A 23,797-nucleotide genomic window follows, 5' to 3' on the forward strand; every position below is an offset into this window, starting at 1 on the left:
ATTGTGTCACAAGCTGGACAGGGCTGGAGGTTCCTAGCTTTGTGCTGTAGTTTCGAAAACTGTAGGGTATCAGTAAATGTCTAAGTGGCGCAATACTATCAGAGATACTACCCACCTGCTGATGGCGTGTGGGATACTCACGAGGGTATTGTGCTTAGGGGACTTTGCGTCCACATCATCCTGATGTGCTGCCGAATCATTAGCAACTACCTACAAGGGTTGATAGCACTCGTAAAAAGGTGTGGATTCCACAAAATTGAAGGTTATGAAATTTACGTAAAAATCGAAGATGACAAAGGTGAGATTTATTGTGGCAAATGCAAGCGTATATCGAAAGCCTAAGCGTATGGGAAATAGAAGTACTGTATTATTGGCAAGGGACAACAAACTCGGATCATCTGAGATAAAACTGGAGCTGCATGCCAAATTTTTTCCTCAAGACTCAATATCAATTTTCGGGATATTCTTACAACTCGATATACCTATTAAACACCGGACTCACGCCCAGATGTGACTGGAAACATTAAACTCAAACTCATCTCACTTAATTTTTTTCCCCTTTCGGACTGTCGTCAATAAAGAAGCTTGTAATCATACACATATGAATAGGAATAATTACAGATTTCTTAGTGTTGGTCATGGTAAGACACCTCGTTTATCATTGCTAAATGGTTTTTCTGAAAAGTACCTACTTTTGATGATTCACAAGCCCACTAGAGATGGAAATATATTAGATCTAATGACATAAAATGAACCAGACTTGTCTGAGTATATTAATACTCAGAATGGTATCAGTGATAACTTGCCGTTTGTATATGAGGCAGTAGTGAGAGCGAAACAGTTGGGAAAAATGTAAGTAAACTGTTTATTATATCGAGAGTAAACTGTGAAAACATTCGTCCTGCTGCTGGCCATGTATGTCACTGACCTTATGGATAAATGTTTGCGGTTGCCTATGGTATCATGATTGTACCAAGTCGTGCTATTCTTCGCCTTAATGAAAGCTATGACCAGTAATCTCTTTCTCCAGTCCTTCTAAAACATAGAAATCACATGGGGAGATATCATGATCGCATGGAAGATGTGTAATAGCATCCAGAGAAACTTCTGCAGTGTATTTGTAACAAGGCTAGCAGAATGTGTACATGCATTTTGTTGCCATGGTTGTTTCGTGTACGCTGCAGAAGTAATTTTGTAAGCCCTTGCACATCCTCCATACAGTCCCGACCTCTCCCCTAGTGGATTCTGTATTTTCTGAATCCTGAAGATGGATGTTCATCAACGCCGATCTGCTCCATATGAAGAGACACAGGTCTGGGTACAAACATGTTCCTTGTGCAGATGAGTGCAGTTTTTTTTTAGGCTAGTGATAAATGAAAAAGGAAGCTGAAGCTAGGAAGTGGTGTATTGTAGATGGGCAGGGGGCGTTTCATTATGATGATGATATAAATGATAATTTTGCGAAATAGGGGATATATTCTGTGTAGAAATAGTTTGAATGTGCAACGTGAGGAAGAGTATTACATTCCGGAGACAACTGAAGTAGTTTGAGCGAGCAGAGACGGGTATAACGAAGACATTTCCAGCTAATTGTCATAGCAGAAGGCTTGCAGCTAAATACAAAGTTTGTAGATGAGACATGATATCACCGTAATTATTTTACGAGAAGGCGAGACAAAATGTAGGTATTTATCTAAATACCTGCATTAAAGCTATTTTGTCCACGTTGGAATCAGTGAACTTTGCGACCGTTAATTAAAGTTGGTGAATGACGCAACGAGTGCTATTTGCGTCACTCAAAATGGCACTGAGCACTATAGGACTTAACATCTGAGGTCATCAATTCCCTAGACTCAGAACTACTTAAACCTAACCAACCTAAGGACATCACACACATCTATGCCCGAGGCAGGATTCGAACCAGCGACCGTAGCAACTGCGCGGTTCCGGACTGAAGCGCCTAGAAACGCTCGGCCTAGACGGCCAACTTGCGTCATTCACCAGCTACAAAAATATTATTACGATTCTATATCTTTATTTGTGTTATGAGATTGTTGGTGTTTGTGTGTGTGTTTCATGAAGTGATCTGTCGTAGTCGAGAGTATATGTGACGCTACCCACGTGTAGGTTAGGAGAAAGTATTTGTGTTGTGCTGAATTATTTTGGTGATACATTGGTCGGTTTTTTGGGCGCATTTCGAGAGTATTCATTGACAGTGACGTACATCCAGTGATACTGAAGTGTGCCTCAGTATTACTAGTGGGAGTATTCCAGAATTAATAATTTTATCAGTGTTATTTAGCCGGTCCGGTAAATTTATTAATTACTGTTTTAAGTTTTGGACCACTTTTGTAGTGTCAAAAGCGCTCTATATCCAGTGGTGTTGAGGTTCATTCCTCACATCTTATCGACTTATCTCTGCGATTAGTCCTGTGAAGGTGTCGATGTTATCATACATTGAAATCATTGGTGTCTCCTACATAAGTCATTCCGTAATTTGTTGTTTTCTATTTGTGGAGGAATCTATTATCAGGAGTCCCATACATCTAGCTGATGGTCTGTGGGATACTCACCAGCCTCCGCTAGTTCAGATGCCAACGTTTCTCCAGAAAACAATGTCCTCACATAAAAAGGTTTCAAATGTGAAGCGAATACATATCTTCTGTCACCATCCCCATTTTGTAAAATCGGGTTCTTCTGCTCCTCTGAGTTGCTCCAGTTGCTCTGAATGTTACTTCAGAACAGCATTCACCAGAACACACTTAATGAAAGTTGGTTTTTTGTACGCTGACTGTTACTTCGTGTGAACTTGCTAGTAGTCTAAAATTGGTAACCAAGAGAATTTTATTGTTCTAGTCCTCTCTTTTTGAAAAGCTGGGGTTTTTAAAATGTGCCTTTAGTTATTCAGAACATTGCTCCATAAGTACTATCCCGACATAGAAATAGTACTAAAATAGAAATTAAACCACGTTTTTAACAGCTGCCCTTTTCACACTTTTGTCCGTATTTCTTGCTGTGTGTTTCTGTGGTTGTTCTGAACACAGTACCCTCTGGTCAAACACTGCTGACAAGTAAACGGTACTGAAGTGGAAACCATACCAATTTTCTTATTAGCCTATCTTTTTGTGCAGAATTATAGTTTCTAAATTTGTTGTGACTTACTCTAGTTCTCAACAGTCTCCAGAACGACATTTTTGAATAGTTAATAACAATACTAATAATATGTAATCGATGTTGAAGTTTTCCCCCCTGTAGATAATAACATTTTCATGATCGTTTGAGTTTCCGTCATCCTCTGTATTCTTCCAAAACGGTATTTTAAAGCATCACAAACGCTGCAGATAAGTGAAGACATTTCTTTCCATTTATCACTATAGAAAATGAAATTCCTTTAGGGAAGTGCTGAGCATATGTTTCTAAGTTTACAGGTATGTCTAGTTTGTTCCCTTTGGATTTCCTGCTAGTTAGAACTGATACCGGTTCGTTCCATCATTACTCAATGTTCCTTGTACCTGCACCCAACCCATTCAATTGAACATTTCACAAGCTCTGCAGGCTACGAAGAGAAAGACACAGGAATGTCCCTTGCAGATTATAATACGTCGCAATAGAACTGTGATACTTCTATGAGTAGTTTCAGCCATAAGAAGTGTTCGGCGACTTCAAGGGTAGTACTGTTATCCGATTACTACACTCTCATGCTTCGATCAGGTAGACACAAGGTGCCAAGCTCACGTATTTACATGTATATCAGTGGTGTAATCAGCAATCCTGATGAGAATGTATTTATAAGCCATAAAAATATTTACACGTTTCTCCAAAAAATCATTATAATACCTAGTCCATAGGGCTTGAATTCCATGTCGCCAACATTATAATCGAATGCTCTATTGCTAAACGTCTGGACAGATACCCTGTATGAGAAACTGTGGGAGAAAAAGTTAAGAGATATAAAGCGTCGGAGTTTGGTCTGTACCTTTAGATCAAAGGTATACGTGAAGAATGTCGAAACAATTTATCTGAAATTGTTGTTCCGACTGATATTTTGTATACAGTAAGAAACATCAGCTAAAACGAAAACGAAGAACTCATGTTCCAACAGAAATGGTGGCCGGCAATATTTTATCTGGCACCTGGCCCCGAATCGAGGAAAGTCAACTAACAAAATTTGGAGACACTGAGCTTCCGCAATTACCAACAAATTGAGTTTGAAGCAGACAAAGAAAGAGCTCCAAAATGCCATTTTTGGATTGACTGGATTCAATCCCATTGAAAATCTCACGGTCATGAAGATTGAACTTCAAGACGGTGAAATTCACTCGATCGGTCTACATCCATAGCACGTCATTATTGTAGGCAAGAACAATTTGCTGTGTTCGTAAAGTATTCACAATAAATCTGTATAGATGGAACAGGTTCATTAGTAAAAAGATTGAAGAAACCAACAGGAGAAACTCAGTTCGCACATCTATCTTAATCAAATCGTCACAGAAACCCCAGTTTCCAGACTGCGCGTCTTTCAAATGTTGAGCGAGTCTCAAAACAGATTCCATGCAATACTGGCTTAATGAAAATATTCACTTGGTTAGCAACCACAATAGAAATTTTCCAGTAGAAATCGATGTCTGCGATTACGACAAAGCACTATTGGCTGCTTTCTAATGGAGTTTGGAGACAGTCGAGATCTAAAAGTTTATTTATCTCTAAAAAATGGTTCAAAAGGCTCTGAGCACTATGGGACTTAACATCTGAGGTCATCAGTCCGCTAGAACTTAGAACTACTTAAACCTAACTAACCTAAGGACATCACACACATCCATGCCCGAGGAAGGATTGGAACCTGCGACCGAAGCTGTCGCTCGGTTCCAGACAGAAGCGCGTAGAACCGCTCGTTATTTATCTGTGTGTTTTAATTATTTGGGCGGTTCTACCACTGCACTTCCATCATGTTTTCTAATACTGAATGTGTCTTATTACGTTGACATGATTTTCAAGAACAGCCAAAGAGTATGGTACTCACAAAGACAACTATCCCTATTGGCTGCGGAAGCATTCAAGATTCTGCGCCACATAACAAGAGGAGAACTGACCATCTCCAGAGTAGTGGAAACCAAAGAAAAAAAAACCCATGATGAATAAAGAAATTTAAACAACTGAGTATGTTGATGATAACGAAAACAACGATTACGAATCCGGTATTGTTAAATGGACTACTACGTTAATTAATTAGTCCTTAAGAGAAGCTGAATGTAGGTACTTAGCATAGACAGGGCATGATATCTATTTTTATTACGGATCAGCTGTAGGGCGAAGCATCATGGCAATTTTGTGTTTTTTCCCCTTTATTCAGCTATGAGGATACCATCTTTATATCTGGGACTACAAATGCCATCTCGTCCGCAGTAGAGGGGGAATTTAACGATTTGACATATCGTTTGTTACTTGATAACACTTGCCCAAAGCCAGGTGACAACTTCGTAACTCTTCATTCGATATCTCTTTCAGGACATCCCAAGCCAGCTTGGGCCAAAGAAGTCTACAATGATTCAACGAACACTAACCAGTCCGCTACTGGTTAATATAAACTACATGAAGTGGAAACGTCACATAGTATTTTATTGAATGTACAGACCTATGGACTGTTAATGCTGCAGAACCAGTGGAAAAATGAGTAGACACTGAACTGAAAAAATCGGAGTTGGTAACAGAACACCCTTGAACACAAGTGGCTCAATAAAAACGGCCCCCAAAAAACTAAGAGTACTTAATTGCATCCTCGTTCTGAGTTACAGATGGACACATCTTGTAAAACTAGAAAGGTCGGTACCAATGTTCTACTGAATGATTATATTTTGGAGTCGATTTGGGACAATGGCTGATGAATTGTTGCGACTAATACTTCTGGGTTTGACAGTATTTGCATTTACAGGCCACCACATGTACTTACGATTGCTTTCAGAAGACAGTTCAAACCACACCGTCAGATGCAATGTATCTTGTATAGCCTTTTGTGCAAATGGTATCATGCAAACAGATTTACAGTGAACGAGCACGACTCTTAGCTGGCATTTCAAGCCTAGTTAAACAAGGAAATATATCGAGGGTAACTACCAATGACGCCAATTCAAATATTTGTAATTTGTTCGATTGGGTTTTTAAAGATGTGTGCAGTGGGGGTCTGAGAGAAAAATGTGTCATATGTAAGAGAGAGAGAAATTACTAAGGCAACCTGCTAGTAACGTTAGACTTTGATACGATTTGGAAACGCGAATATGATAAACTAGCAGCACAGCAATACTACAGAGAAGCAATACTACGTCCCAATAGTAATGGATAACACGACATGAGCGTCAAATACAGCCCGTACGTGTTTGACGAGAACATAGGAGATACTAACGTTACAGTGAGCGTCAAATCATTTCCGTACAGTATGACTCTCAGCGTATCTACGTACACTTTGGTAGGTATAGTTAATTATTGTTGAGACGGTACTGTAAGGTAAATAGCGCGTTATATCACCATTATAAAATTTGGTGGGGAATTGTTTGAATTTAACACTGTGAATTAAACACGTATAAATAAAGGTCACTTGCTCAATCCATTCTTATGTCTTTACGTCAGGACGTAAATACAGTATTACACCATGATGCAGCGATTTGTAACGTGAAGAAGAAAACTGGAGGACGGTGACCATGGAAGCGCTGAGTCTGCAGAGACGGGTGAAGCAAAGAAATTTGCAGCTAATTATTATAGCAGCATCATTGCAGTGAAACAGCAAATATTCAGGGAAGACATGATTTCTTCGTAGTTATCTGAAGCGAATGAAACACAAAAATAGGAAACAGACGTTAGAGAGAAGATTCAGGAACTGAAGATGCAGCAGAACAATGTCTCCATAAACCTCTGTTTCTTGCGTCGAAGGTTCCGGACATCTAAAGTGTGAGAAGAGACGAATCAATCTCAGGAAACGAGAATATACGCTGCGGCGACTGGGGAAGTGTACGAGAAAGATATACTCGTTATTTTAACGAATGAAGCATTAGAACAACTGGACTACAATTCTTATCAGCGATCTTTACAGCTCAAGACGATGCACAACAGCAACATTATGAATTAGTAAAATTTCCTTGAATTAATTTGCTCGATTTCGATGCCAACTATCTTCAGCTTATCGTCCTCCCGTAGACATCTGATTCACTATCGTACGTGCGTTATTCCGCAGCTGCAGAAGATACTTCTCAGTCGAGGGAGCAACAACTACTGGACGTGATTCTCTGCGACACATCAGTGGCTAATAACTTTCGAGCCAAACAGACTTCACGTAGAGCTAAATAACAATGAAGAATAATGAAACTGAATAAATCATTTCAGAACAATAACAATAAACTGAAATATATCCGATTTTTCATTCTGACGCTTGATTTTCTCGCAGTCAGATGCTTTATCTCACTATATAAATTAAGCAGTGAAATCGTGCTTACCTTAGAGCAAAATGTAAAATGAATCTTTGGTGTTTCTACCGGCTGTCATAAGTAATTTGGAAATTTAAATTTGTTTTCATAAAATTCCTTTTATTTTATCACTTCACATCAAATTGTATTAGCAAAAATGAACTTAACTACCATGGTTCCATATTCTGCAGTCTTAAATTTTGGATAAATTTTTCATGTCCCAACTAACATTCTGATCGTAATTTTAAATCATAGTGCTCCATGATTTTCCAGAATTTGTATTAATTTATGAATTCTTATCTCTCCTGATGGAAAAGGAGCGAATGTTGTTGACGCACAGTACTTCAGTCGTCAAACAGAGATGTTATTTGTCTATCTAAAGAGCTAATTAAGTACAAATACGATTCAGTGTCTGTACTTGCTTTCTATAATTATGTGTATAAATTGTTGCGTTATCTAGTCATATGCCATAGTCAGGAGTAGCAGGAAGTTAGTCATGTCTAGGTAAGGCCAAACTGTTTGTTTGCTAACGAATTGTTTTGGCGAAACACTAGCGTGGTTGTTGGAGGCAGTTTATTAGAGTTCATTGACAGTGTCCTCCATCCAGTGATATTGAAGTGTGCTTCAGAAGTACTATAGCCAGAGTTCCAGTAATACGTTACAATTGTAAGGTATTAAGATAAGCACCACTTTTGTTGTGATGAAAAGTGTCTGTTCTCAGTGGTGTTGACGTTCATTGTTCATGTCTTGTCGCTTTGTCCGTGATTTCAGTTCTCTGAACATGACTCTGCTTTCGTACATAGTAATTACTGCTGCCTCCTACGTAAGCCATTCCGTCATTTGTCGTTCCGAGTTAGTGATGGAATAAGAAAAAGGATTCGTGACTCCTGAGGAGTGTGAACCAAGTACACTGTAAAATGAGGTCCTACTATTTGACACGGCAATTTAATGACGTAGTATTCTCCTACGGTGTAGCCAACGGCACTAATCGACAAACACTGGTCATGTATGACGAACGACATTTTAAACCCACAATCCATCTGAAAGTAAACTTCAGCAGGTTCATCCAGCGACTTGCAGGCACACACTCACTCATACGCAACTAACACAAGTACTCCAGTTCTCTTCTTCGTGTTACACATTACAACTATTTACTTCACAGAATATTATCTCGTTTCTGCATATAACCACTTTTTTCACTAAGTAACCGATAAGTTCCTCCGCCATCATTAAACTGCCATTGCTCGGTTTCAACTGCCAATCTCATTTACCATTTGCCTCGTAATAAAAATATGTGCAGATTTGCATAACTAACCACGACTGTACCCAGGCCTGCAACTATACGTCTGGATCACATCTACGGCCAGGAATATCTTCGTTGAGGGGTCCAAAATTATGTAAATCGGATGGGGTGATTTCGGGTCTTTATGGGGGATGTGTAAGGGCTCAGAAAGAACTTCTTCGCTTTAATCGAAATAACTTTCGCAAGTAAATGCCCGTCCACATACTGCTAAGCATTTTTGAATAAGCTGCTGAAGTTTCCTGGAAGCCTCACACACTCTCCATACGATCACGATCCCTCCCCATGCGATTTCCATGTTATTGGAGCACTGAACAAAGAAATTCGTGGCCACTGATTTCCTTTTTACGATGAGGGGTACGCTTTATTACACAAATGCTACGCTTGGCATCACAATAATTTTCCCGTAATGGCGTTGAAAATCTCATCTCACAGCAGGATACAAGTTTTAACAGTTATTCCAAATGCTCTTGAAATAATAAACAGATTGCGACCAGTTTTCGCAACCGTCTTGTTTTCCTAGCTAATGTCTCTTACAACCGCCTCAAGTCCCTAATACCATTTTGAGTACGAACATCCTCAGTCTATCGATTTATTGCTATTAGATCCAACAGATTAATATCACAAAGAGACTTACTATCCATCTAAACTATGTACTTTTTAGAAATGGCTTTTAGCAATTTTGTGCGTGGTGTTTTACCGTGACCAACTTTCACAAATGTTTCATAATTCCTATCCATATCTTTACGATTAAAATCATCTCGAATTATGACGGTGTGAATGAGGGTCATGCATTTTAGCGAGTTGTTTCTCTTTGAAGTTTCCGGTTAGAATTTTGCGTGAGTCGAGTGATAAATAGATAGATGCAGTTATTGAATTATGCCCACACTTTATGCTGAGTGTTGCCAAATAATCTTCCATGCTGCTTAAATTTATATATCAGCTGATAAGAGTTTGTTGTCTCTTACGATAAATACACTACTTCCGTTACCCATACGCTTATGCTTCCGATGTACACTTGCATTTACCACAAAAATTATCACCGCTGCAAGTCTGGATTTTTACCCAAATTTCTAAACCCTATATGTTTAGAACTCCGCATCCAATACTCGTACGTTGTTGCGAATGCTTCGGCAGCTGATCAGGGTGAAGTCGGTGGAATGTTGCCTAGGATAAAAAATTTCTGAATATCACACACACTAACAGCTCAATGGATCTGATCTCTGCTTGTTGTGCATTAGTGGCCCATTTACGGAGACCCAACAGTATTCGAACTTACAGTGTTATTATTGAATCTTGTTCAGCTTGTCTTCTCAGTCTCTGGTTCACGCCACCCTCTTGTCTCATAACATGGCGGTTGTCTTCACTTCTGTGCAAAATGCGGCATATTTTAAACTTCGTAGAAATCCCATGACCAAGCCCGTGGATTAAGACTTTTGTATCTCCCACTCATCAGATATTTTATTTGCAATTTGTTATTCTACTCGACACAACCCTCACAGTTGCTTAAATGACTTTTATAATGTTTATAATAATTCTTTGATTTACATGACTTTGTAAAATATCATGGGAGGAAGGAAATTATAAGCTTCCAAGTAATAATGACTCAAGTAATTATAAATCACTTTAATGTACCTCATTAACATCATCCCTTCACATATATATGGAGAATAGAACAATATTCTATTTTTTCACTAAAGCATAGACATGTAAGCAAATGGCAGTAAATATATTACGGTATCTTCACGTCTCATATTAACCATTTAGCTGCTGCTCATCATATTGCATTCTTTGCCTATGCTACTTCCTGAACGTGTAGTGCTAGCAATTACGACATAGATGTAACCTAAAAAATCTCTCGTCAGAGGCAAATACAAAACTGAGATGACTTCCTACTGTAAATGCACCCAACTATGACCCGCATTTACTGATGTTCAATACTTTACAGCACAAACTCAGCTGATTGTTGAGCCTATTACGTGCCAACTGCGTTGCACCAAAGCTTAGCTACGAACGACTACCATTGACTCTAGTCACATATCCTAACTCATTGGCTGAAGACCACGATCACAAATATATTTGAACATCGTCTCCTCACGAAGATAGCAATTACTTACAAACGTTAATAACGAAGATAATTTGGTGTACAACATAGTTTCAACAAACCAAATTATTTAATATGTGTTGGATATGTAACAATAGGTACCCTTGGTTTCAAAAACAATGTATAAAAAACATTAGGCATTAAATTATGACGGCAACAACATGCGATAATAATCAAAATACACTGCTGTTACGTTACAGGTTGGATAGGTCTTTTATGTTGTATTAAATACACCTCCAGCAAACAGGATCGCTATGAACTGTATCTAATAGAGCATTCAGGCATACTTGCTGGAGCAAAGGCATAAATCCAATTAATCGTAAAATATTATGTATGCTTATTAAGTAAACTCCGCCATTGCCGGTCCCAAGCCCGGATGAGAAAGGAGGAGGGTTAGAGGATGGGCCAACCCCCCATCCTCTGTAAAAAAAGATTCTGGTTAAAGAAAAAGACAAAAGGAAAAACTGGACGGATCAAAACGGTGACGAAACTGGATACGTAAATGGATTTTCTGGATTTAGAATTGGAACATGGAATGTAAGGTCAATCATGACGGGGGGAATGAAACAACTTGGAGGAGAACTGAGTAAATATCAATGCATAGTGGCAGCAATTCAAGAAACAAGACTTCCTCAGGGTGTTATGAAGATTGGAGATACTCACACGCTCTTTAACAGCAATGAGCTAAGCCCAGCCTGGACTTCTGGAGTTGGTTTTGCTGTACACAATAAAATGATATCGGCTGTCAACAAATGGTCTCCTGTAAACGACCGAATCTGTTGGATGATTTTACACGCTAAACCATATAAGATCTGCCTAGTCAACTGTCATGCCCCATCAGAGGATGCCGATGAAGAAACAAAGAATAACTTCTATCTAGAACTAGAGAATGTAGTAGACAAACTCCCAAGACACTCAATTCAGTTGATAATGGGAGACTTCAATGCCCAAGTGGGAAGAGAAGTGCAGTATCGTCCAACGATAGGGCCTGATAGTATCCATGAAACAAGCAACGAGAATGGTATCAAATTAATTAACCTTGCCGATACAAGGAGAATGATCGTTAGAAGCACATACTTCCCCCGCAAAGCAGTGCATAAAGTAACCTGGATATCCCCAGATGGAAGTACGATGAACCAGATCGATCACGTTCTTGTTGACCGAAGACATCATTGTAGTGTCGAGCATGTAAGATCCTTTCGCGGGGCAGATATGAATTCAGACCATTTCTTAGTGGTAGTCAAACTACGTCTGAAACTTTCAACCATGTGGAGAAGAAATTCTGAAATGATGGTCCGCTTCGACAAGAATAAGTTGAAAGATGTAGAAGTGAGACAGCGCTATCAAGAAAAAATTGCAGAACATCTCACAATAACAGAGAACCCTACCAGTGTGGAGAACGCATGGATGCTGCTGAGGAATGCAGTGTTAGAAAGTGCAAATGAAGAACTAGTTTGCGATGCAAAACGAAGAAGTAAACCTTGGTTCGATGAACAATGTCGAGAATCTGTTGAGATTAGATCAGCGAAGAGGATAAAATGGCTACAGCAACTCTCGGAAGAAGCAAGGGTAGCTTACTACGAAGCGAGGCGTAACACGGACCAACTCATGAGAAAGAAGAAACGGGACCACCACAAAAGTCTGTTGATTGCAGTCGAAGAAGCAAAGTCGTCACGCTCGTTTTTCCAGGCCTCAAGATTCGCCAGAGGCGCATACAGACAGCGTACATTGGTCCTAACGAATGAGACGGGTGAAGTTGTACCGCCAGAAGAGCAAGCAACCCTATTTAAAAAACATTTTGAAAACCTATTGAATCCCGACAACCCACCAGTAGGGACAACACAGACGGATGCCCGTTTTGACAGAGTTGAAGTCCCTGAACCATCTGAGGAAGAAATCAGTGTTGCCCTAAAAGCACTCAAGAACAACAAGGCTCCAGGAGGTAGTGGTATCACAGCTGAGATGCTTCGCTTGGGAGGGGAAACACTGGTGGGTGCTTTGAAACGATTAATTTCTACCATCTGGGAAGCAGAAGCTATTCCTGAGGAATGGAAGGGAGCAATCATATGTCCCATATTCAAGAAGGGAGATGCTACTCATGTATCCAACTACCGAGGGATTTCGTTACTTGAAATTGGCTACAAAGTTTTTACAACACTGCTACTAAACCGCATGAAACCACTGGCTGAAGGAATTGTAGGGACCTATCAATGTGGGTTCGTTGCTGGACGATCGACAATTGATCACATATTTACTCTGAGGCAGTTGATAGAAAAATTCTACGAATTCAATAAGGATCTACACCTCATCTTCATCGATTTTCGACAAGCTTATGACAGCATTGACCGCGCCACGTTATGGGAAACGTTAGAGGAACTTGGCATCCCATCAAAATACATCCGCTTAATTGCTGCTTGCTACTCTCAGTCTACGGCCCAAGTGCGGTTTGGTAATCAACTATCACCATCATTCAGTATACAAAATGGATTGAGACAAGGAGATCCATTGGCGCCAATATTATTCAATTTGGCCCTGGAAAAAGTAAGCCGTGACACTTGTCGAACCAGAGAGATGGAGATGGTGGGAGCAGACACAATCTTGGCATTTGCTGATGATGTTGTGATCCTTGGCGACACTCTAGAGCAAGTACGCAGGGATACTTCCCGATTCCTCCACAATGCAGAGAAAATTGGGCTGGTGGTGAACGAGGAAAAAACTAAATATCTTGTTGTATCACGCCGCCGAGATCTCCCTCCTTCCATTGATGTCGACAGGCATACCTTCGAACGAGTTGAAGAGTTCAAGTACCTGGGCTCCATACTAACAAATAGAAGTGAAGTAACGAAAGAAGTACAGCAACGTATAACAAATGCTAATCGCATGTTCTTTAGCCTGAACAATCTTTTCAGATCTCGGCTGATATCGCAGAAGAACAAGATCCACCTATACACGACACTGGTGAGACCAGTACTTTTATACGGCTGTGAAACTTGGGCAACATCAGCAACAGCAGAAGAAGCAATATGTGCATTTGAAAGGAAGGTACTTCGGAAGATATATGGACCCATCTACAATGCCATGGAAGGTAAATGGGAACGAAGAAAAAAAGAAGATTTATACCAGCGGTATGGAAAGCCACACATTGGACGAATATTGGCGCAGAAGAGACTCCAATGGTTTGGCCACATCCTACGGGCAGACGGATCCCTTCCAAACAGAGTCCTCCACTCTCAACCCACAGGAAAACGCCCTAGAGGACGCCCAAGAACTCGATGGAAGGATAGGATAACAACGATCCTGAAAGAAGTGGAACCAGCAGCCGTGGAGGAGGACGCCAACGACCGGATGAGATGGACTGCCATCTGCAACAGCTCCCTCCTCTCGTGTAATTGACAGACACTGCGTGTGTGTTTTTTTTTTTGTTTTTTTTGTTTCTGTAATGTATCCCTCTTGCCTTTTAAACCTTTGATTGAATGCCCTGTTTATTTTTTCGTTTTTCTTTAAGCTGTAATGTACATATGTAACTTTTACTACTGTATAGAGTACTTTTGTAAGTCTTTTTGTCTTTACTTGTCCTTTTGTTCTTCTTGCTGTAGGCCTTAAAGGCCCGATAAGGCAATAAATGATGATGATGATGATGATGATGCTTATTAAGTACGCAAAAAAGGTAGAAAGGTCACAGTATGTTAGCTAAATCGTCTCTAATATCATAGTATGATAACAATTCTGAGCGAGCTTCAGAGACCACCGTCCTGCACGCGGTTTAATGTTATGTGCCATAGCGAAGATTGCAGATACAGATATGATTTCTGTATTTCATTCTAAGGCGTCGTAGTAGCATCCATCTACGTCTGCATATAAGGCTATAACGTGCAAACCATTATGAAGTGCATGAGGGAGGTTATGTCCCATTGTATCAGCTAGTTAGAAGTTTTCCCTTGCCATTCACGTATGCGGTGAGTGAAAAGTAATTGTTTACATGCCTATGTGCATGCTGTATTAACCCAGATTAGTCCTCACGTACCCTAAGGAAGCGATTGGTAGGAGGTTCTAACATTTTCGTACAGTCACCATTTAAAGCCGGTTTTGGAAACCTTTTAAAAGATATCTCAGAATAGTTTCCGTTTTTCTTTAAGAATCTGCCCATTCAGTTTTTTCAACATCTCAGTGACACTCTCAGGCTGGTCAAACAAACCTGTGACAATTTATGCTGCCCTTCTCCGGAGATGTTCGTATGTCCTGCTAGTATGGATCACACATACTTGTACTTTATCTTAGGATGGGTAACATGAGTTATTCGTAAGAAATCTCCGTGGTTAACAAATAGGTTTAAGTAGTTCTAAGTTCGTTCGATTCCCGGCGGGGTCAGGAATTTTCTCTGCCTCGTGATGACTGAGTGTTGTGTGATGTCCTTAGGTTAATTAGGTTTAAGTAGTTCTAAGTTCTCGGGGACTGATGACCTCAGAAGTTAAGTCCAATTGTGCTCAGTGCCATTTCGAACTAACGACGTGTATATTAGTGATATTTAAGTATGCATCAGTAGAACTAGAGCGAATGATCCAGTATTAATAATTTTATCGGTGTTATGTATTCAGACAGCATATTAAATTGTTACTGTTTTAAGATATGCGACGCTTTAGTTGTGTTAAGAACGGTGATATACACGTTCAGTGCTCACATTTCATCGGATCATCTTTGAATTTATTCCTCTGAACGTCATTCGGTCTTTATATATTGCAGTTACTGCAGCCTCCTGCGTAAACTATACCGTATTTGTCGTTTTGAGTTATGATGCAATCAGAACAGAATTTTTGATTGCTGGGAGTGTGAACCAAGTAAATGGTGAAATGAAGTCCTATTATTTCGCACGGGAATTTCATGACATTGAATTCTCCTGCAGTTTAGCCAGCGACATTTAACTACAAGCACTTCTCATGAACGACGAACAACATTTCAACCCCACATAACATCTAATGGTAACGTTCAGCGGCTCATCCAGCGACTTGCGGACGCTTACGGAATCACTTCTGATTTCGGTTTACCTCGTAGAACGGGCATGTCGTTAATAGACCAGTAAAGGTTTTACCGAGTAGAGATCGAAATTGGAAAATGTATTTGATGAATAGCAGCAGAAGCCTTAATCCGCGCCCTTGTTCACGGAATCCAATCGAAGCTCACAATATGTGCAATTCTACGCAATTAAGATCGCGGACTTCTTGTTCTGAGACGAGTGGGCGGCGTGAATCAGAGACTTGGACGAGTTTATGCCGAGCTGGACAGGGCTGGGAGTGCATAGATTAACGCTGTAGGGTCGAACACTGTAGGATGTCTTTGAGTTTATTCCTTTAACATGTTTCCGCTGTTTCCTTTGTAAACCATTCACTTTTTCCCGTTTTGTGTTTGTAAAGAAATCCGAACACGATTCGTGATTGCAGTGAAGTGTGAACCAAGAGAACAGTGATATGAAAACCTTTTATTTCACACGGGAATTTGATGACATAGTATTCCCCTACGGTTTAGCCAACAGCAGTTGGTTATCGACAAGCACAGTCATGTACGATGAACGACATTAGAACCCTGCATTCCAACTCAAAGTGGAGGTCAGCAAAATCATCCAGTGACTACCAGACATTGACGGAATCATAAGATACCAACACAAGTGATAGCGGGTTACCTCGAAAATTGAACATGTCGTTTATGGAGCAGGCGAAATTGAAAAAAAAAAGAAATTATCTGATAATTAAGTGTTCCAGAAGTCTTATGCCACGCCCTTACTCATAGAATTTCAACAAAGCTTACAATGTACAACATTCTCCGCAAAACAGATAGGGGAACTATTGTTCTGAGACTAGTGGGTGACGTGTACCAGAGACTACGATGATTGTTTCAGAAGCTGGACCGGTCTGGGAGTTCCTAGCTTTGTGTTGTAGTTTCGAATACTGTAGGGTCTCAGTAAATGTCTAAGTGGCGCAATACTATCAGAGATACTATCCACCTGCTGATGGCGTGTAGGACACCCACGAGGTTGTTGTGCTTAGGTGACTTGGCGTCCACATTATCCTGAGCAGCTGCCGAATCATTAGCGACCAACCTACAAGGGTTGATAGCACTCGTAAAAAGCTGTCGAGCCCACACAATAGAAGGCTATGAAATATATAAAAAAATCGAAAATGACAAAGGTGAGATTTAATGTGGCAAATGCAATCGTATATCGAAAGCATAAGCGTATGGGAAATAGACGTACAGTATATATCGCAAGGGACACCAAACTCGGATCAGCTGAGATAAAACTGGAGCTGCATGCCAAATAATTTTTTCAAGACTCAGTATCAATTTTTGAAATATTCTTATAACTCCATCTACTTATTAACCACCGGACTCACGCCCAGATGTGACTGAAAATTTTAAACTTAAACTCATCTCGCTTAATTTTTTCCCCATTCAGAGAGTCGTCGATAGAGAAGCTTGTAATGATACAGATATGGATAGATATAATTATAGATTTCTTAGTGTTGGTCATGGTAAGGCACCTCGTTTATCATTGCTAAATGCCTTTTCTAAAAAGTACCTACCTTAGATGGTTCGCAAGCCCACTAGAGATCGAAATATATTGGATCTAATGGCAATAAATGGACCACACTTCTCTCAGGATGCTTATGATCTTAATGGTATCAGTGATAACTTGCCGTTTGTATATGAGGCAGTAGTGACAGCCAGACAGTTGGGATAAACGTAAGTAATCCGTTTATTATATCAAGAGTTATCGCCTTAACTGTGAAAACATTTGTTCTACTGCTGGACAAGTCTGTCACTGACCTTATGGATAAATGTTTGCGGTTGCCTATGGTATCATGATAGGACCACGTCGTGGTCATCTTCGCCCCAATGAAAGCTATGGCCAGTAATCTTTTTCTTCGGTCCTCCAAAAACATGGAAATCACATCAGCGTATTTGTAACAAGCCTAGCAGAATATGGGCAGGCATTTTGTTGCCATGTTTATTTCGTGTACGCTGCAGAAGTAATTTGGTAAGCCCTTGCACATCCTCCATATAATCACGACCTCTCCCCTAGTGGTTTCCGAATTTTCTCAGTCCTGAAGGTGAATGTTCATCAACGCCGATCTGCTACGTAAGAAGAGACACAGGTATGGGTACAAATATGTTCCTTAAGCAGATGTGTTCAGTTTTGTTATTACGAGGCTAGTGATAGATGAAAATGGAAGCTGAAGCTAGAAAGTGGTGTATTGTAGACGGGCAGGGGGCATATATATTTTATGATGATCTAAATGATAATTTTGGGGAATTGAGGAAATATTCTGTGTAGAAATAGTTTGAATATGTAACGTGAGGAGGAGAATTACTTTCCGGAGACAACTGAAGTAGTTTGAGCGAGCAGAGACGGGTAAAACGAAGAGATTTCCAGGAATTTATTATAGCAGTAGCCTTGCCGGGAAATACACAATTTTAAAGAAAAAGACTTGATATCTTGGTAATTATTTTACGAGAAGGCACGAGGAAGTTGGACAAGACGTAGAGATTTATCTAAATACATACATAACAGCTATTTCGTCCACGTTGGAATCAGTAACCTTCGCGTTCGTTAATTAAAGTTGGTGAATGACGCAACGAGTGCTATTTGTGTCATTCAAAATGGCTCTGAGCACTATGGGATTTACCATCTGAGGTCTTCAGTCCCCTAGACTCAGAGCTACTTAAACCTAACTAACCTAAGGACATCTCACACATCAATGCCCGAGGCTGGATTCGAACCTGCGACCGTGGCAGCAGCGCGGTTCCGCACTGAAGCGCCTAGAGCCACTACAGCTACATAAATATAATTACGATTCTATACCTTTATCTGTTTAATGTTACTATAAGTGTTTGTGTGTGTGTATAATGAGGTGATGTGTCGTAGTCGAGAACAGATATGAGGCTAGCCACGTGTAGGTTAGGAGAAAGTATTTGTGTTGTGCTGAATTATTTTGGTGATGCATTGGTACGTTTCGTGGTCGCATTTCGTGAGAATTCGTTGACAGTGACGTACATCCAGTGATACTGAAGTGTGCCTCAGTATTACTAGAGGGAGTATTCCAGAATTAATAATTTTATCAGTGTTATTTAGCCGGTCAGGTATATTTAATAATTAATATTTTAAGATTTAGACCACTTTTGTTGTGTCGAGAGCGCTCTGTACACAGTGGTTTTGAGGTTCATTGTTCACATCTTACCGACCTATCTCTGCGTTTAGTCCTGTGAAGATGTCGATGCTATCATACATAGAAACCATTGGTGTCTCCTACGTAAGACATTCTGTATTTCGTTATTTTCAGGAATCTATTTCTATTATTTTCAGGAATTTATAATGAGGAGTCCCATCCATCTAGCTGATGGTCTGTGTGATACTCACGAGCCTCCGTTAGTTCAGACCCCAACGTTTCTCCAGGAAGCAATGTCCTCACATAAGAAGGTTTCAAATGTTTAGCGGAAACACATCTTCCGCCACCATCCCCATTTTGTAAAATCGGGTTTTTCTGCTCCTCTTCAGTTGCTCCAGTAGCTCTGAACGTTACTTCAGAACAATATTCACCAGAACACACTTATTGAAAGTTGGTTTTTTATACGCTGACTGTTACTTTGAGTCAACTTGCTGGTAGTCTAGAATCGGTAACCAAGCGAAATTTTTGTCCTAGTCCTCTCTTTTTGAAATACTGGTGTTTTAAAAGTGTGCCTGTAGTTACTCTACGTATTCCGAACATTGCTCCATAAGTACTATCCCGACAAAGAAATAGTACTGAAATAGAAATTAAACCACGTTTTTATCAGCTGTCCTCTTCACACTTTTGTCCGTTTTTCGTGCTGTGTGTTTCTGTAGTTGTTATGAACATAGTATCCTCTGGTCAAACAGTGCCGACAAGTAAACAATATTGAAGTGGAAACCATACCAATTTACTTATTAGCCTATCTTTATATGCCGAATTATAGTTTCTAAATTTCTTGTGACTTACTCTAGATCTCAACAGACTCCAGAACGATATTTTTGAATAGTTAATAAATATACTAATAATATGGAATCGATGTTGAAGTTTGCTCCCCTGTAGGTAATAACATTATTGTGATCGTTTGAAAGTTTCCTCATCCTCTGTATTCTTCCAAAATAGTATTTTAAAGCATCACAAACGCTGCAGATGAGTGGTGACATTTCTTTCCACTTATCACTTTAGAAAATGAAATTCATGTAAGAAAGTGTTGAGCATATGTTTCTAAGTTTACAGGTATGTCTAGTTTCTTCCCTTTGGGTTTCCCGCTAGTTAGCACTGATAGCAGTACCTTCCAACATTTCGCAATGTTCCTTGTATCTGCACCCAACCTATTCAATCCAACATTTCACAAGCTCTGCAGGCTACGAAGACAAAGAGACAAGAATGTATCTTGCAGATTGTAACACGTCGCGATAGAACTTTGATACTTCTATGAGTAATTTCAGCCATAACAAGGGTTCGATGACTTCAAGGATAGTACTATCATCCAATTACTTATGTTCCAACAGAAATGGTAGCCCGCAATATTTTATCTGGCACATGGCCCAGAATCGAGGAAAGTCAACTAACAAAATTTGGAGACACTGAGCTTCCGCAATTACCAACAAATTTAGTTTCAAGCAGACTAAGAAAGGGTTCCAAAATGCAATTTTTGGATTGACTGAATGCAATCCGATTAGAAATCTCACGGTCATGAAGATTGAACTTCACGACGGTGAAATTCACCCGATCGGTCTACATCCATAGCACGTCATTATAGTATGCAACAACAATTTGCTGTGTTCGCAAAGTAATCACAATAAATCTGTATAGACGGAACAGGTTCATTAGTAAAAAGATTGAAGAAAACAGGAGAAACTCAGTTCGCACTTCTATCTTTATCAAATCATCACAGAAACCCCTGTTTCCAGACTGCGCGTCTTTCAAATGTGGAGCGAGTCTCAAAACACAGATTCCGTGCAATACTGGCTTAATGAAATTATTCACTTGCGTAGCAAGTATGACTCTCAGCGTATTTACGTACACTTTGGTAGGTATAGTTAATTATTGTTGAGACGGTAATGTAAGGTAAATAACGCGTTATATCACCATTATAAAATTTGGTGGGGAATTGTTTGAATTTCACATTGTGAATTCAACACGTATAAATGAACATCACTTGCTCAATCAAGTCTTTTGTCTTTACGTCAGGACGTAATACTAAAACTGACGCATTACGAAAACGATGAGGCTTTCAGAAAACATTACCAATAAATAAAAAAATACAGACATTAGCAATTACGATGTAAGTAAATGATAATAGTAACATTAATTGTAGGTTGTAATACAGCAACTGAAGTGAGTCGCTTAACTTACCTTAAACACATTTGCGTAGTTCTTCAAAGGCATAAAAGGCATAAACGGGAAACGCCTCACTTCTCGTTTGACATTAAAACTTAAGATGATTCTAGTGAGATATGTATCATTATAAGCATACAAATGATGAAAATGGTCAAAATGTGAAAAAGTGTAAAAAACTTAAAGTAACAAACCAAATAGACTAGGCAGTGAAGGAGAGGATACGTTATTAATAAGATCAAGCCAAACACAAAGAAAAAATCAAAAAGAAGGAAAAATAATTGAAAACCTGCACGTCGTCCTTCCTGCATGCTCTTACGTTGATAATTTACCCACGTCAGTGAAAGAGTAACACATGTAAATTGAATGCAAACACATGATATCTCCCACTTACTTTTCGGATACGATATGATTCAGATAGTTGCCTATTTGGAATACTCCCAACCATGATTTTAGTTTCCTAAAGTACCTTTTCCTTTTAACTGCTACATTAAATGCTCTACTTTTGTGACCTCTTGGTTAAGTATCATTTATTTGCTGGCATTGTAATTCAGAGCAACAGAAGCTAATCTGAATGAGTGTCATTTTTGGTTATTTCTCCAAAATATGAGGGCTGGCTCAAGATATGGTTTAGGTTCCAATTTCAGCACTGTTTGTCCGGAAATACTGTTGTTCTGAAGCAACGTTCAGAGCAGTTACTGCAAATAAGTGCAAGCGTTGAATTTCCGATTTTTTTGAAGTGGTGGCACGTGAGATAACCTGTTTTTGCTTCTCATCTGGAAACTGTTTATCTGTGGACATTATTATTCTGGAGCAGCGTTCATTTATTTGTTTCTTGCTTTCAAATTTAGAGACGTGTTCTTCTGGAGAAACGTAGAGCAAGAAAGCAGAATTTTAAAGCAATATGAGAACTTCAAAAATCTTTCATATCTGAAGGTTAACTTTCCTGACGCGCTCAGTAGAGTTTCTTAGCCTCGCCTACAGTCCATTCACATCACCCTGACTCGCTGCCGAAGCAACGCAGAATGACTGGAAGCACTCGTAAGAAGATATGGTGTTCACACGATACAAGATACAGAAAATTTGGTACCAATCGAAACTTACTGGGCCTACAGATTTTGTGGCAAATGAAAGTGAATATTGAAAGCATATTCGTCTGTGAAATGGAAGTAGAGTATTTGTCGCAATAGAGAAAAAATTTTGTATCACTTACATAAAAAATGAAGCTATATGCCAGATTATTTCGGCAAAACACAGAATCAAGTCTGATCATAATCTTATAACTGGATCTACTTACTGACAACCGTACCCACGCTCAGAGTTAAACGAAAACTTTAAAGAAAAACTCATGTCACCAAAACGCATGTACTCAGTCATACCATAATGAGTGGAGAAGATTTTAATCATACAGATGTAGTTGGATATAATTGTACTTTCGTAAGTGTTGGTCACGGTAAGACACTCTTGCTGAACATTTCTGTACACCTTTTCTAAAAAGTACCTACCTTAGATAGTTTGGAAGCCAACTCGTAATTGAAATATATTCAATCTGATGGTAGTTAATGGACTAGACCTGCCTGAAGGACGTTCATACTCAAAATGTTATCAGTGATTTTATTGCCGTTGTATAAGAAGCATCCCTTTAAACCGATAGAGTTAAAAAAAACGTAAGCAAACTGTTTAATATTTCAAGATGAAATGCCATAACTGTTACATCATCTATGCTGCTGTGAGACAAGACTGTCATAGCCATTATGGAACAATGTTTTCGGTTGCTTATTGTATTGTGACTGTACCAAGATGTGCTCCTCTTCGTTCAGAGCAAATCCATGGCCACCAATGTCCTCCTTCAATCCTCCAAAATCAAGGAAATCTCATGGGGAGAGATCGAGATCTTTTGCAGGTTGTGCAAGGACTTGCAACGAAACTTCTGCAGCGAATTCAAAAGAAGTACAATTATTATCAGCGAACTTTCCGAAGCAAGACGGTTCACAGGAGCAACAGTGTGAATCGATAGAATCTTTGCGAATTAAATTTTTCATTTTCGTTATGACCCATCTTCAAACTATCGTCCTCTTGTGGACATACGATTTACTATGGCTCCTGCGATATTCAGCTGCTGCAGGAGATACTTCTCAGGTGTGGGAGCTAATACATTTCCCTACTGACAGCCATTATTTTCGACACATCAATGGCTATTTCCATTCGTGCTTAACAATATGTAGCAGACTACACGTAGAGATAAATGATAATGAAGAATAACGAAGCAGACTAAGTTACCTCAGGACAAGGGCAATAAACACAAAATATATTCGACTTTTCACAAGGACGCGTAATTTATACCTAGTCACTACTATTTAAACAAAGCAGTGAACTCATGCTTTCGTGAACCCTTAATGTAAATAATTCATTACTTATTTCATCAGCTGCCATAAGCAATTTCGGTATTTCCATTTGTTTTGTGAAGTCTGTTTTATTTTATCACTCCTCGGCTAATTGTATTATCAATTCTGAACTTAACTAACATGATTCCATACTCTACAGCCATATAGGTTCGATAAACATT

The sequence above is a fragment of the Schistocerca serialis genome, chromosome 3 (genome assembly GCF_023864345.2).
Source record: "Schistocerca serialis cubense isolate TAMUIC-IGC-003099 chromosome 3, iqSchSeri2.2, whole genome shotgun sequence".
In the NCBI taxonomy this organism is placed as follows: Eukaryota; Metazoa; Arthropoda; class Insecta; order Orthoptera; family Acrididae; genus Schistocerca; species Schistocerca serialis.